We start from the raw sequence: 15,069 nt of genomic DNA, 5'->3' as shown, positions 1-15,069 counted from the left end.
GGTTGAAGAATAAATAGTAGGTTTCTGTCTGTACGGCTTGTGGTACTATCTTTCAGGAAATGCAAAAAGCATTCTGATTTATACAAATTGTGAAGTCTAATATTGGGCTGTTAAGTGCCCTGAATTTTGTATTATTCATTTGCTGTGCACAACAAACTAGCTGTGGTGTAAAAGCTATTGATTCCTTTGCATTAGAGTGCATTATAACAGTCAGCATTAATGTGTTTCAAAAAGATTTTCAAAGTAAGTGTCGTCTTGCGTTCTAGAAAAGACTTCTAATCTATTGTTTATATTTACTCATATCCAAATCAAACCTACATGGTATGTTATATATTTGCTTAATTATCAAAATCTTAACTGAGGTGGGTGGCAAACGAAGCTGGTCGCTGGAACCTTTTCTTACCGTATTTGTATGTCTGGGCACCAGGAAAGGCTCAGTCAATAACCGCATCAGCAGAAGAGCAGTTTGCATCACCGCATCATTTCACAGGCCTTTGTTATTCTCCCCAACATTCCCCTTGGATAGGTAAATGGTTACTTCGACCTCTGGAAACAGGGAGAGGCTCTCGGGGTCCAAGGTTTCACCTCCCACGGGTTTTCCCCTGCGTACGGGTGCGCAGGTATCCGGGAGCCTGAGATCACAGAGCCCGCTGCGCTCCTCTACACACCCAGAAACTGTTGGGACTGACAGAACGGCTTTGTCACACAGACTATAAAAGCAGAAACGAACACAAAACACCCAATGGATTCAGTGGAGCAAAGGTCTTATCTAGAAATGTTTATTCACATAGGATTAAAACACCCCTGAGGGCTAGGTCTCATCCCTTCTCATGCTCAGTAACTCCTCCTGCAGAGTTGGGGGGGGGTTAATAAGAAAAAGAGAAGTAGGAGCATTTGGCAGAGGGGCAGTGACAAACAGCTGGAAATGACACCAGCTCCACGCTGTCTGGAAGGGGTCTCACTGTTTGAAACATCCAAAAACCGGTCTAAAACTGACGGAGCGAGGCCTCGCTCGGGCCACAGACGTGGGCTCTCTGCCAACGCTGTCTCGGTTGGGGACGGGCTGGCTGCTCGTCCCTGACCAGCACCTGCCGCCGGGAAGGACTGGGGGAACACTCCCTCCTCCACGTGCAGGCCAAGTCAGCTTCATCTCATCCTCACCTTCCTCACTGGCTTAACGAAGTCGGCTCATTTTGCTGGCGGCAGATAAGAGGGCACGTCTCAGAACAATTACCCGTTTTTCCCAGCGGATCAGACAGCGCCCGTGCAGCACAGCAGAGCACTCGCTGCGCTGCCGTACCTTTCACGGTCCCGCAGACAGCAGGTCTGGCATTGCTGGAGGCCGAACCGCTCCTGCTGCACCCTTCCTCCCTGAAGCCATCAAATCGCCTTTTTCAACTGTTTATATATTTGACCTCTAAGTACCCCAAAGCAATCCGGCAGCGATAACATCCACTTAAGGCCATACAGCCACAATCTTCATAGGGATCTCTACATTCTGCCAAAATCTAAACAATAATAACTCATGGAGGGGGCAGGAAAGGGCTTCAGCTTACTGATACGCTTATGAAAAACATGTCTCAAAATGCCAGAAAGAAATCCTGATGATAAGATTAGCTGAGGGAGAAGCATGTTGGGAATTCTTGACTTAGGTAGAAAAAGACAGGCTATTTCTTCCCTTCAAGATTTACTAATCAAAACAAACAGTGCTTCTTCCTGTTTCGCATAGTGATTTTCCCCAAGCAAATCTGTTCCCTAAAAGCAAACATGACTTGCTGTAGTATTCCCAGATTTTAGATGAGGGGAAACTTCAGCGGTTGAACGGTGATGTTGGAAATTCTCATAGTGTTTCCCCAAAACTTTTTGGAAAATTCCAGCCAGTATTTGGTCAAAATCATTCTTTCCCAATGCTCTCTGCTTCCTTTTAATTGTTTCTTCTCCTTTCCAGTTCAATACAAAGTGCCCTGAGACCCTCTATCCTAGAACTTATCTCCTGTCCTAGAAAACAATACAGTATCTCTGCTATTAATTTTTGTGCTCGACCCTGTCTGCTGGACAACTCACGATTTTGTCCTCCAACAGGCAGACACATGACAGTTTATAACTGCTAGTTAGACATTATTTGAAGATAAATGACCCCAAGTTCCCTAGCTCCAGATAACTTCTGAGTTGTGGTACCATTTCTTGACAATCTCACGCTTCTTGGTTATTTTGGTGGATTTTTAAAGACATGTTAGCAAGATCTTCTTAATGCACTTCCTTAAGTTTGTATGTAAACTAAAATAAGAAATTACAGCCTAAGGCATCCACAAAGTCTTGTCAGGATTTGCTGTGAATGCCAATGTTTTTTCCTCACTAAAAATTTCCCATTGTGGCTGTCAAAAGTGACACTAATGGTCGGAGTCACACGTAAGAGGAAAGTCCCTGCTATGTCCCCTATTCCCTCGCAGCATAGGTTTAGACCTAGGGAAACCTGAAGAGCCAAGCCACGAAGAACATGCTGGAAATTAATCTGTGTGAGAACACGGAATTTCCAGCCCCCGATGTTTCTAGTCAAGCCAGAAAATGCCACTCGAATCACTTCCTTGGAGGTATTCTGGCACTTCTGCTTTTTGCCTAAGAGGATGGGGAACCAGATGAGAAAGTCGAGGCACACAGAGAAAATGACCTGGCCAGTCTGTAGTAAAATCCCCACTAAATCTCAACTCACTCGCTTTGCCTTTACTCCAGAGGAAAGGTGTTGATCTTGCGTTGTTAGCTAGCATCATTTAACAACACAACTTCCAATAAAATTCCCTTTAAAGCTAGAAGCCCTACAGCATTTCCTTTCTTTCTGAGGCTTTTCACCCTTTAAGATTCTAGATATCTAGATATTTCTAGATATCACCTACAATTTACTCAGGAGATCTGGGCCTCCTTTTTATTATGCCGGAACTGGCTCTTGGAGGTGACACTTCTCTTGGTTTCTTGACAGAGAATATGGATTTTTCCCCCTCGCACATCTTTAACTTTTGCTTTTCTCTTCTTTATATTTTCAACTCAAAATAACGTATCTTTTTATTAACCTATCTTTTTTTCCTCCTACTCACTGGAGTCTCTGTTTCGTACTTGGATTTCTTCTCTTCATTCCTCCCGTCCCACTTTCTCGTTTTCACCAGCATTTGTTAAACACTCCAGCAGTGGCTCAAACACGCTAAGTGATACTTTTTCATTTCTATTTATCGGCTTTGGCACAGAAACCTACCATCACCTACGGAGGCACTCCTCTGTCAGGCCCATGTTTGGTTTCAGTTCCTACGGCTAGGGCATCATTCTGGAGGAAATGTGCCAAATCTGGGATCAGCGTCAAAAATATTTTCCTACTGTTCTCAAGTGAAGCTAAACAAACAAACTTAAATAAATGAGGAAGGAAGGGAGGAAGGAAAGGGTCTGCCAAGTTTTTGGCAAGAGGTGACTTAGTATCTGTAAGCTACAAACCCTTTAAACATGGGTTTCACCTCGGAGCTGGCAGGCCCCCAGAGCAGGCTGGGCAGCCTCGCTGGCACCGCGGCGGCTCTTTCTCCGTTGAGAACCTCGATTTGTTCGAGCCCCTCCTGCACGGTCTCCAGGAGGACCCTGCTCCAACAGATTTCTCCGTTAGAGGGCATTAGAGGCCACTAAAATCCCTCAAGTTTGCACTAACTGGAGGAGAGGAGACTGTTCCGTATTTCTTTTCGTTTGATAAATGAGTGGTGGGTTTGTATTCTTTCCATGATATGTATCTTATTGACTCATCTGACATGTGCTGGATAGATTTCAAAATGTGAAGAAACTTTTTCTGCAAGATTAAGCCATGGATTTTCTTTTGTATTCTCTGCTTCCCTGTTCCTCCCTGACTGCAACAGGATCTGTTAAATATGAGCAGAGCAGGCGAATGATCTGACTAGATTAATAGTAATCACAGAATGATGGATTATACTTTAGAGAAATTAGAGATTCTATACAAAATATTCACACTGGAACTTTTATCCCGGAAAGTCCAATCGGCAAAGGATAATTAAAATTGTGGCACGTTGTTTTACACAATCAATTTCTAAATGCAAATATTTCTGTTCCAGTAGAAATCTCATTTGGATGCAAAACACCAGTTTAATCCCTGCTACTTGATCTGATACAAAGAAATAGCCCATTATCAAGACGTCGTAAGAGCTCAAATATTCTAAAGGAACTTAATGGAACAGAGTCTTTTCAGAAACTGAGGCTTATGCCATGCACTGGAAATGGATAAAGACATACTAAGTTAGTGTCTGCCATTTTGCCTTAGAGGTATAACCAAGCTCTTTGTCTAATCCTAGTTGAGGAATGAGACTGCTTTGTGTATCTACTTTTTTCTTCCCCTAGAAAGCAGTGTCTTTCCCAGATATTACAGTCATTTGCAGAGATTAAGTTACTTAAATATTATAAAGCCATATTTTAATTGTTCTGGATGACTAATCAGCTCAGCCTAGATTATGACATTTCCCCAAAGGATAATTCAAGGGTATCGCTTCCTCTCCCTCCAATCCTGTTTCCTTACTCATTTATCATACAACAGGGGTCAAAAAGAGGACAGATTTCACAGGAGAGGAAGACCAGATAGACCCTGTGACTGTAGCACTGACTGGTGTTTTCTGGCGTCTTTTCTGGCTGATCTCATAGAAAGGGAGGAGTTGTAGTCACAGAAAGCAAGCTGGGAGTCTGGAGTGTCGCTGGGATGAGACCAGGAGTCATGAACCTCCTCTGCTTTCTCACCGTACGGTGTTTTTGTTAGTTCAGTCTTCCAGGTGAAGTGATTGTACTTTACTTCCTAATGGCACTGAAACACTTCAGTATTGGTTTTCTCCTTCATAAAAAACCAAGAATATTGCAGATATCGCAGCTCTGTTATGGGAAGGTGCAGATTAACTCTCCATTAACTCCCTATAGTGGATGCTACTATAAATAACACCAACTTTTACCTCCTTCTCTTGGTTGTGCTGTGATGGTTTTTTTATGTTTTAATCTTTATCTGTACCTAATATTGCCGTGTGCTACTGCAATGTGGGTCAGCTGCCTCTAGCCACAGCTTTGGGTGGCCATAGCATACGGTCATCCGTGTGCAATGACCAACAATACTCGTTATCGTTGTGGTTACTGTGTCGGTGGCTTGGGACCTGTAACTGCTTACACAAAGTGCTCCCCAGGAAAGCCGTCTTGGTGTTCCAGTCTTTGAATTCCTGTTTGGGGCCCTGGCTCTGTTTCATTAGGAAACACTGAATGGTATGTGTTCCTTATCTGTTTTGTTGTTGGTTGTTGGTTTTTTTTTTTTCCAGCAGCCTTTTGCCTTTGCTGTTCACTGCTCCCGTTTGTGAGTATCCCTAAGGACGCCTTCATAAAGCTTTCCAGTGCCTCATAACCAGCTGTGTCAAAGGCCACTCACAGCCAAACCAACCTACCCAACAAGTCACAGATGAATGCCCATCACTCAGATGAACTCTGAAATTAAAACTAGTCTCAACTTGCACAATAAAAGACTGGGCCTGATACTTTTTTCCTCCTGACACTATATAAAACCTTGTGTAATTTCCATTAACTTCAGTGGAATTATTTATCAGTTAGATCAGCTGATTTTAGATTATAATCACATGGTTTCAGAGTCAGGATTTGGATTCACAGTAACATCAGCACATTGATAAAGTATGTCTTTTGTCGCAGCATCCAAGGTCTAAGCTCTGCTGACACAATAGCATTCATACCGCGCTCCGGCTCAGTACAGCAATGACAAAATGGCCGGTATCAGAAACAGATGATTTACTTCTACAGGTATAAGTCAATGGCTTAGCAAAGATCTGCATAAATTCACAGTTGGTCTCTCTGTACTGTTATTTTAACTTACTTCCAACACAGGTACTTGTGCAGCATGCAGAAATGCCACTGATAGCCCATTCACCAAAGATTGCCTTTTTTTTCCTCTTCTCTCTTCTTAAGTAATCAGGTGTACAAGAGGGACTGAAGAGGGAAAGGAAAGTGTCTGATGGAAAGATAAGTCTTTAAGAACTAGGAGGATCTCAAGACCGGAATTTAGTTTTCTGCTGCTTAAACAACTGTTTTGTAAGCCTCATGTTAGCCTGTATGAATTTATGAATATAAAGACTCTTTGTTACCGAACAGTTTTTACCAACTGCTGCTCTATTTCCTTCCCATGAGTCATACTATTAGCTTATGCTGCCCTATTTAATTTCAACTGCTGCTTAAGCCCACACACAAGCTTTTCTAAAATAAAATTTAAAAAAAAATCTTATTTGAAATAGACATCAAGTGGTTTGAACGGATGGTATATAGCACTGCCCTGGGGATCCAACACACGCTGCTTTGCTGGGCTTCCAAATAACGCTGAACAGCGTGGAGCCCTCAGCTGCAGTGTCTTACAGCTGCTGTTAAATGGAGCTGAAAATTGAGAACGAAGCTTACCTAGGACAGAAAAGTAACAGTACTGCTATTTGAAAATCCATAAGGATAAACATAGGAAGGTAAATTTTAACCCCATTGAAATGAGTTAGACTTGAGGGTCATCCTTTCCCTGCGTGACAGACAGACAGACAGATACATAAATGGGTATTTGCTAAATCTACAGATACTTGTTAAGCAACCAGAGGTTCTACTTTTGCTATTGTCTTTGAAGCATTGCTATATTTGGCACTGCACAATGCTTTTATCAATGGCAAATTGTGACCTGACTGGCACTAATGTCAAGACCTCAGTCTAAAGTAATAATTAACTGCTTGCTAACTCATAATAAAGTCTGACATAAACTCTAGGAAGCAACGCGGAGTCCCATGGTATCACCTTCTTCCATCTTTGTTTTGTATAGAAAAAAGCTACAAAGAAAAAGGATAGTAGGAAGGATCTGTTGGACATCTTGAGGGGTGTTTCTTGTTTCTGAGAACAGTGGGCATCTAATTATTTTTAATCCTCAAAGCAACAGCCTACCTGGCACCGTGAAGGACCCCAGTGCATGGCCCTCTTGTGAACACCATGTTTATATTTGCACTTTCCGGGTGAACTCTCAGCTGGTCCATAGGTCCGGGTTTTTTGGTTTTGTGGGGTTTTTTTTAATTATCTGGCCACATGGGCAATGAAAATGTCGGAGAATCAAACTGCTGGCTGCTAGTAGCTATTGTTGCCCTAAACTTGAACCTGACCCTTTAACGATCTGGCCACTCATTAACCCATTTTGCATTTTTTTTAACCTTTTTTTCATTATGGGTGTAATCTTGCTGTACTGCAGGTCCACAAATTTCCTAAATATCATCATGTGACTTAAAAGCAGCGGTGAAACAAAGGCACTACCTCTGCCTTACTTGCAGCGTAACAGACATTGAGAAACAGGAAGAAAGCATTCCAAAGCTGCAAAGGGCAGGGAAAAATGCCAAGCCCTTGCGAGTATGTAGTATGACAGGAAAAGCCAGCTCCAAAAGAAAGGAGAGAGAAGGCAAGAGAGAAAAATACTTCCTAGCTCAGTAAGAAAGGAAAGGAAAATACAAGGTTATACCTGTGAAGGACACGAGCTTCCTCCAGCTTAATCCTGTAGTGGAATTGCACTTAAAATATTTTGCTGTGTCAGACTGGCAGAATTGAAGTGGTCAGTTCATCTTTTCCTTCCATATACAGAAATAGTTACTCTGCTATAAAAGTCTATTTCTGTTCTGAAAAGCAAAAGTATTATGTAGTCCTGTGTACTTTTACAGCTGGGTAGCTGCATCTTTATCAGAACTTTCACTGGCACATTAATCTAAGTTTAAAAAAAAAAAAAATTACCCCTTTCTTGACACAGTCATGGTAGTACAACCTTCAAATACAGACCAAAAGAGCGTAGATTGAGCTGTCTTGTGAGACAGAAGGCTTTATCACACCAGCATGGAAGAGATTCTAATTGCAGTTTAAAGATTAGAAGCTGCACGGACATAAATTGAGCATGACTAAGTCTGCCCAGCCTCCACGTGGTGGCTTTATCACCCTTACATCGAAGTTGGGTAACACAGCTCTTTACTACACGGTGTGCTGTTTGCATTGCAGTAGCTTGTAAGGACTGCTGCTGAAACATAGATCCCTTTATACTAGGTGCTGTACAAATACAGATTAAAAAGAAATCCCTTCCATGCAACCTTTGAAGATGAAACAGGCAGAAGTCAGGAGGGAAGACAGAAGCACGGAAAGCTGGTGGGACTGACTGAGGGCTCAGCAGCACGTCAGCACGGAGTCAGTCTGCTCACCCAGATCAGTGCCCTTCCTGCTAGAAAACTGCCTCTTCCCCCCATCCTCAGAGAACAGCAGAGTTGTCTCCAGAAAAACGTGGGCTTGGAGTTTAGCAACATAAGTGAGGATAAACACTAATTAGTACCTTCTAATTTGGACACTGTAGCAACAAAAAGTGAGTTTGCCCATTTTTTTACGTACTACGATAGCGATGGAAGGTACTATATCATTAAGATCTACCCTCATATTGGCATATTATTTTACAACAGCTATTTTGTGTATTCCCACGAGCACTGCCATCAGCCTTCTAATTGCAGCGTACTCTGTGTTTGGTGGCACAGGATGTTTATACAGCATGACATTGCATCACATCGCTGCCTGAGGCGGCACTATCACATGATGCCATGGCATTACGTCCTGCAGTGACTCCGCCACGCCAGCCCAGCGGCGGGACCAACGCCTCATCCGAAGCCCTGGTTTCTGTTTCCAGTGAAGCAGCAGCATATGACCAAGTCCCCTCCTCTTGCAGGGCTGCTCTACTGCACATCAGCAGCTGATGCTTTGCCATTTCTTGAGTCACACTGGGCCTGTCACACAGCACGGGTTTTGCCTGAATAAACAAGCGCCCATGCAGTAGACAGAAGGGTCTCGGCTGAGAAGGGAAGACCCGGGGAGATGGCAGCGGCTGCGCAGGCAGACCACCTCCCAGAGCAGCCGCTGCCGCATCCCCCCGTTCCCACCCAGCAGGAGGGCCAGGAGCCACCCTGCCTTTCAGAAACTTGGGCATTACCAAAGCAGAGAGAGGAAACACGGTCCTCTTCCATCTGCAGTACCCTGGTCAACAATAGGCAGCGCTGGTGCTTGCAGCTGGCCCCACGCAGGGTGCTTTTCCCGGAACATTGCTGGTGTTTGCTGCCTTCATGGGAGAGTTACTGTTTCACAAGTGCTTTTTGCTCCAACAGCGTGCCCTGCACGCGGATTGTGGCCTGAAGTGAAGCACCAGCTAAGGAGATCTCCAGAACCCCCGTAACTCAGCACCCCGTGTGTGAAGCTCCAGCCGTCAGCCCCAGTAGAGACAAAAGGATAGTCCCTGGGTTGATAAGAACCAGAAACAATGCTAATAATAACCAGTAGTCAAAGCCACTGTGAGCCTCAAATCTTTAATGTAATAATTTTCTGTCTGCAAAGTACAAAGTGTTATTACCATCAAGGCACAGGATGTCTGAGTGAAAAGCAGAATTTATAGCCCAAATTCTACAATTCATATTTTTAACGTACAGCATGTCACTAAATTAGGATACGTACTTCTGTCCATGTCCGGATATTTGGCTTAAATTTCAGGTCTTGCAAGATTACTCTCTCTTTCCTGTGTCTTTATTTAACAGCAGCCTTTTCCGATTCAAAACTCCAGCGACCAGACCATTCGCAGAGCCGAAGAGGCAGCGTGCGGCTGCTGTGAGACAAAATGTTCAGCTACAATTACCTTTGTTCTGCAGCCGATCAATCTGTCTGTAGGTCTGAGCACGTACAACTCACTCCCCCTGTTTATGGTCATCAAAATGACATGTGACAAAAAGCTAAATTATGCTCCCCCCAAAACTCTGCTTTGGTTTAGTGGGGAATCTATTGCTACTGTCAAGGCTTATTTATTACAAATTTTCTGTACAATCTGTGACTACAAGAGAGATATAATGAGTGTGTAACTAGAAATCTCATCAGTCTCTTTCGGGAAACATTAATAAACAGTACAAAATAGACCCTAGTTAAACTTGAAGTCATACATGTGTACACACTGCCCACTACACTGCTTGCGCAAGATAGTTATTACGTACCAACTTGTGTATTTTTCAGGACTAATGGCAACACTGAGCTTTTACTTTTTGTGCTACAGAGGCTGCTGGGATAATGGAGCACATAATTACATCCAGCCACTCTTTAGCACTCAAATTACAAAACCGCATTTCTGTGCCAGACCTCCAGGAAGTAAGACATGGAAGGAATCTCACAAATAACCTGCAATTACACTAATGCAGAGAGCAGGTCCTTCCCTTGAAGCTATCAGATTCGCTGGAGTGACACCACTCTTCCTCTGTGTACACGGGGCAAACATGGGCACACATTCTCAGTGTAACATAAAAGGCTCCATGGCAAATAAGTGTGTTCCCATTTTCTCCCCTCACTCTTATACCTATTTCCAACATTTTTACAACCCATCAAAAATGGGGAGAGGAAGAGATCTTCAGGAATTATCTTGTCCAATCTCCAGCTTCAAAGAACCTCTGTTTCTCTCAAATTCTTCACTTCCCTGTAGCCCTCTGCATACGTTCCCTGTAGCAGCAGGCCTGGATGCAAACTACCCCAAAATCTTCAAGCTCAGTTCCACATCAGCTCAGGCCCATCTCTGATCTGTAAGCAAACACTCTTTATCTCTAACCAACCTGCTCTTTCCCAACTTGGCCAGCAGGAATGCAGCCTGTTTCCAGGCAGAAGCTGTCAGGCACAACGCTGTAATTCCTCAACATGCCGACTTTTTTCTGTTCTTCCTATTTTATTGATCTGCTTTACAGAATGTAGGTAGTCTATCCCTTTCATTTTTCCTATTATACTCAATTTGCTTTTCTATAAATTGAATTCATAGACAATTTATCAAAATTTACAACCACACCCTTCATGCAATTGATTTTCCCTCTGTTTGCTTAATCCTGCTCGTCCAATGCCAACATACAGATTTCATAAAAAGCAAAAAATATTCTTCCTATTGTTCAGCAGTTTATTACTGACTACATCCTAGGTTTGCATAAATCACTGTACATTTCTGCCTTGGGTCAGATATTTTAAAAAAAAAAAAAGGAAGGCTATTTCATATTTACACAAAAGGGTCTGGAATGATTCAGAATATTCCCTGCTATCTTGTTATCTGCTACACTCAGAGCTGGCCAGGACACAGCCCTTATTCTGACTTGCTGTCTGACTGCTTTGACATTCCTCTGGTCTTACATCAGCTTCCCAATCCCAGCCCTTTTCGGGTAATGGATGATCGCGCCAGGCAGAAGAGTCCACATCTCCTTAGCACTTGCGGAGACAGCAGTTTTGCTTTGAAAGGTGCAGCCTGTTTCCCAGCGAGACATGCAGCATTTCTGGCTTGCATGTACCAAATACTCCTGGTGTTTCCCTTCAGGACGGTGCTCGCTGCTGAGGAGCCAGGACAAGAACAGTCTCTGCCTCAGAGTCGACCCCAAGCACAAGCGAGCGCTGAAGGGAGGGCTGCAGAGACAGGCTCTGCTCCTCATCGCCATGCCTTGCCTGCCTGGGGCCCCTGCCCCAGCCTCTCCCCCCCAGCAGGCTCTGGCTGGGATATTTAACTGCGCTAGACTTATCAGAAGCAGGGAACGGAAAGCAGAACAGAAGAATAAGCAGTCCAAGAAAGGTTATTTTAAATCTGGCAGACAGATCGTGTTGCAGACCAGAACATCAGCTGGATAGATCTTCCGCCTCCATATCGAAGCAAAACGAATGTTCCCACAAGGTGGGTCAGGCTCATTTGACAGCACTGCTGTGCTGAGGGCTGTTTGATCAGCCCTGCCAGCCAAACCTTGGTGCCCTGAAGACGAAAGTCAAATTAGGTATCTGGCACTTTGGGGAAGGAAGAGGAACAAGTTTGCAAAATGAACAAAAAATGGAGGGGACTGAAGTATCGCTCTCAGCAGCCAAACAAGAGCTAAGCCACGTCTGCCTGGAGCCTGCAGCTGTGCTGGCAAAGGCAAGGGGGCCAAGAGCATCGTCTCAAACAGCTTCTGGGCTGCCTGCCTATGCTGCCTTGGGCAGGAGAGAAGAGGCCTATGCTGAAGCTTTGAATTTCTTTTACATGCTTTCAACAGGAAGCAGGCCGGGACTGGACCTTTGCTCAGACCCTACCAAGCATCGGCAGGAATTTGTGTCGAGGAGTGTTTCTGTATTCAGCCAAATGGCACACAGTGATTGCTGAAGGGCACTGTCCCCATCCTCACCCTGCATGAATACCAATATGTCACCAGGCCTGATTTTCTATTGTTTAACACCTCTGCCTTAATTTATATTATTCCCTCGTGGTACATTTTGCTTGGATGTAGGAGGCTTCTAAATCTACAGGGTAGAAAAGAAACTGATTCGCAACATAATTCAGTATTCGATTGTAATATTTTGCAGTTCTCAGAAGGCTTGGCATCTCTGTCCCAGAGCACCATGCTACCATTCCTGAACTGACTTGGTTGTATTTAGGTTTGGTTTAAGTCTAGGCTTAATGACTTACCCAAATTCATCTAGGAAGCAGGTAGCAAAGTTAGGAAGAAAAGATAGCGCTTCTGATTCTACATCCCGTGCTTTGGGCTCAAGGTCTTGTATCTTCTCTAATTTTAATGAACCAATTAGAACGTTTTTAACCCTGGTTATAATGAGAGACTTGGTGTTTTGCACCATTGCAAATAATCAGATATAATTACAGAGCAGAGTGAGGGAATTGAAGCCAAAGGAATACAGAACAGCTCAGTAACACTTTCACTGCAGTGGAAAAGAACGTCGTTTCAATCACACGGAAACACTGCAGACTGAGTGCCTGCGCCTGCCAGGCACCACGCTCCTCCTGCAAGGAGCCTGAACGCCTTCAAACAAACTGAAGTTATCAGCAGCTCAGTTCAGAGAAGACACAGGCTGAAGAGGAACACATAAAACTAGTACGTCTTAGGATTTTTTAAAGAAGAAATGAAATAGCTGTGTGGTAGAGGTCAGTGATATTTGAGATTATGCTGACTGACACATATTGTTAGGGTGTGGATACGGTGAACTCAAGCAAGGCTGACTTGCTTGCTCTGTAATACAGGGACCCTTTTCTACTATCCTGGTTTAGGACAGTTCAAGTTCAAAACTCTCAGCGTGACCTTCAGCCATCTGAGATAATGGCTCTTGTAACTTCGGTGGGTAAATTTAGCACGGATGTTTCTGAAAGCAGCTTCCTTACAAGGTACAATACCCATGGCGAGCTTACAAAGAAGGAATGGTTTTGAACCTAAAAGGAGTAAAACCGAACCTCTGTCTCCCTTATTCCAGCACAGCTACTCATCACAGAAACACTGAATTCACCACACACTCAGCCATCTGCTCTATTTATTATACCCAAAGACGTGATCCAAAAGTTATAAAATTCCAAAGAGACCAAAAGAATGCAGAGAAAAAAATACTGCAGTCTATCTCGGATATTCCATCTGTGCAACTTTTCCACAGCATATTCTTCTAGGAGACCTTTACAGATTAACCCTTTAGGTACCAGCCATGCATCATTTTATAACCATCTACAGAAAACTAATTCTAATTTTCATGATAAGCAATGGTGAAGAAGCTACAGAGCAATGGGGGAGAAGGGGACAGAGAAATGACAGCTCAGGATTACAACAAGGGAGGCAGTCTCGTCTAGTGCGTGACGTGCTGTGGGAAATCAGAAGATTATGCTCCTGGCTGCTCCATGATGGCCCTGAGAAAGCGGCCTCATCTCCCTGCTTCCCCTCCCAACCATTGTTTGTCTTGTCTATTTGGACTGCAAACTCTTCAGGGCCAGAAGTCCCGTACTAAGCAGCTGAGCTCTGCCAACATTACTGGTAGTCACTAGGCAAATAACAACACGTACGTGAAATGAAGTTAGAGCTGAAACTGTGCCAGTCACAGCAGTGTTTAACAGCAAGGAGTACACTACAGCAAGGGTGGCAGGGAGAGATTGAGAGGGGCAAAGACTACTTTTAAAAAATTACAGCATATGAAATTGCAAAGTCTAGTACACAAGGTCTTATACACTCCTAACAGTTTCATGCAGGGCTGGGGTGTTGCTTTATTTGCATGTCAAGGTTTTTTAACCCTTCAACTTGTGGGGCTGTCACTTGGACCACCTTCTCCTGAACTTCAGTGCTATTTGATCACTGCTTGGAAAGTCCATTAATTTGCTATTTTGGCTTAAAGCTTTTCAAAGAGAAAAAGGAATTTTTTCTCTTGATTCCCATAGTAATTCAATAAGCACTGAGCACACAACTCTCAGTGCTTTGGAAAATATCTTTTTGTTTGAGTCGGACCTTTGTTATATTCTCTCACAGGTCAATAATCCATCCTTCCTTACATTTTTTCTTTTCTTTTTTTTTTCCCCCCACCTTCTTCTCACAGCCACATAAGAGCTCATTACAGTCCCAGCTCCTGTACTCTGCTGAAGACAGAGATGGGACCTGGCGGTGACAATTGCTGCAAGAAAGGCCGAAGAGAAAGTCATGTAGGATCAACTGCAATTCTCCCAGTGTAAGTCTGTACCTATGGGGTAACCCTTCCGTCAAGATTGCAGTTGGCAGAGCAGTTCCCAGGGTATCTGTAAGGACTAGAGCTACCCAGCCTCTCGAGGGAAAGGTTCAAGCTTTCGCTGCCTCCCCAGCCCCCTGGAATCATTGGTCAGTCGATGCTGAGTTTGCCAATGTGTGCTGTGGCAACAATGGCAGCTAAACAATTTTCTTTCACTTTCTTCTCTCTGACAACACAACTTCTCTGCTGCTCACCGTCCCTTCACTGCAGTCCCTTTTTCTCTTCGACCTTCTTTGCCCTCTCTCTTTTTTCTTCCATTCCGCTTTTTCCTTTCACCTTTCTCTTTTGCCTCTACAAACTCATGCTGAACTTTCTCTATCCCAAGGAGGCTATTCAAAACAAACAGGAGGTTGTGAATTATTAACAGTGTAGACTATAAATAGCGTAATTTTTAATGATAGCCAAACCACCAAGACGCATGCACTATTGCACAGATCAGCTACCTTGGTC

The 15,069-nt window shown here is 43.7% G+C and overlaps 1 protein-coding gene across 1 annotated transcript in view; it reads right to left on the bottom strand.

Moving 5' to 3' along the window:
* The window catches only part of NF1 (neurofibromin 1), a 208,931-nt gene extending 200,444 nt beyond the window's left edge, over positions 1-8,487 (bottom strand). Inside the window, exon 1 of the mRNA XM_075771462.1 lies at positions 8,484-8,487. The gene's annotated coding sequence lies outside the window, so the exon portion shown is untranslated. The remainder of the gene's footprint in view (positions 1-8,483) is intronic.
* Positions 8,488-15,069: the final 6,582 nt, after the last annotated feature.

The sequence above is a fragment of the Balearica regulorum genome, chromosome 19 (genome assembly GCF_011004875.1).
Source record: "Balearica regulorum gibbericeps isolate bBalReg1 chromosome 19, bBalReg1.pri, whole genome shotgun sequence".
NCBI lineage: Eukaryota > Metazoa > Chordata > Aves > Gruiformes > Gruidae > Balearica > Balearica regulorum.
The sequence above is the reverse complement of the archived record's forward strand: the minus strand, read 5'-3'. Positions and strand labels throughout refer to the sequence as shown.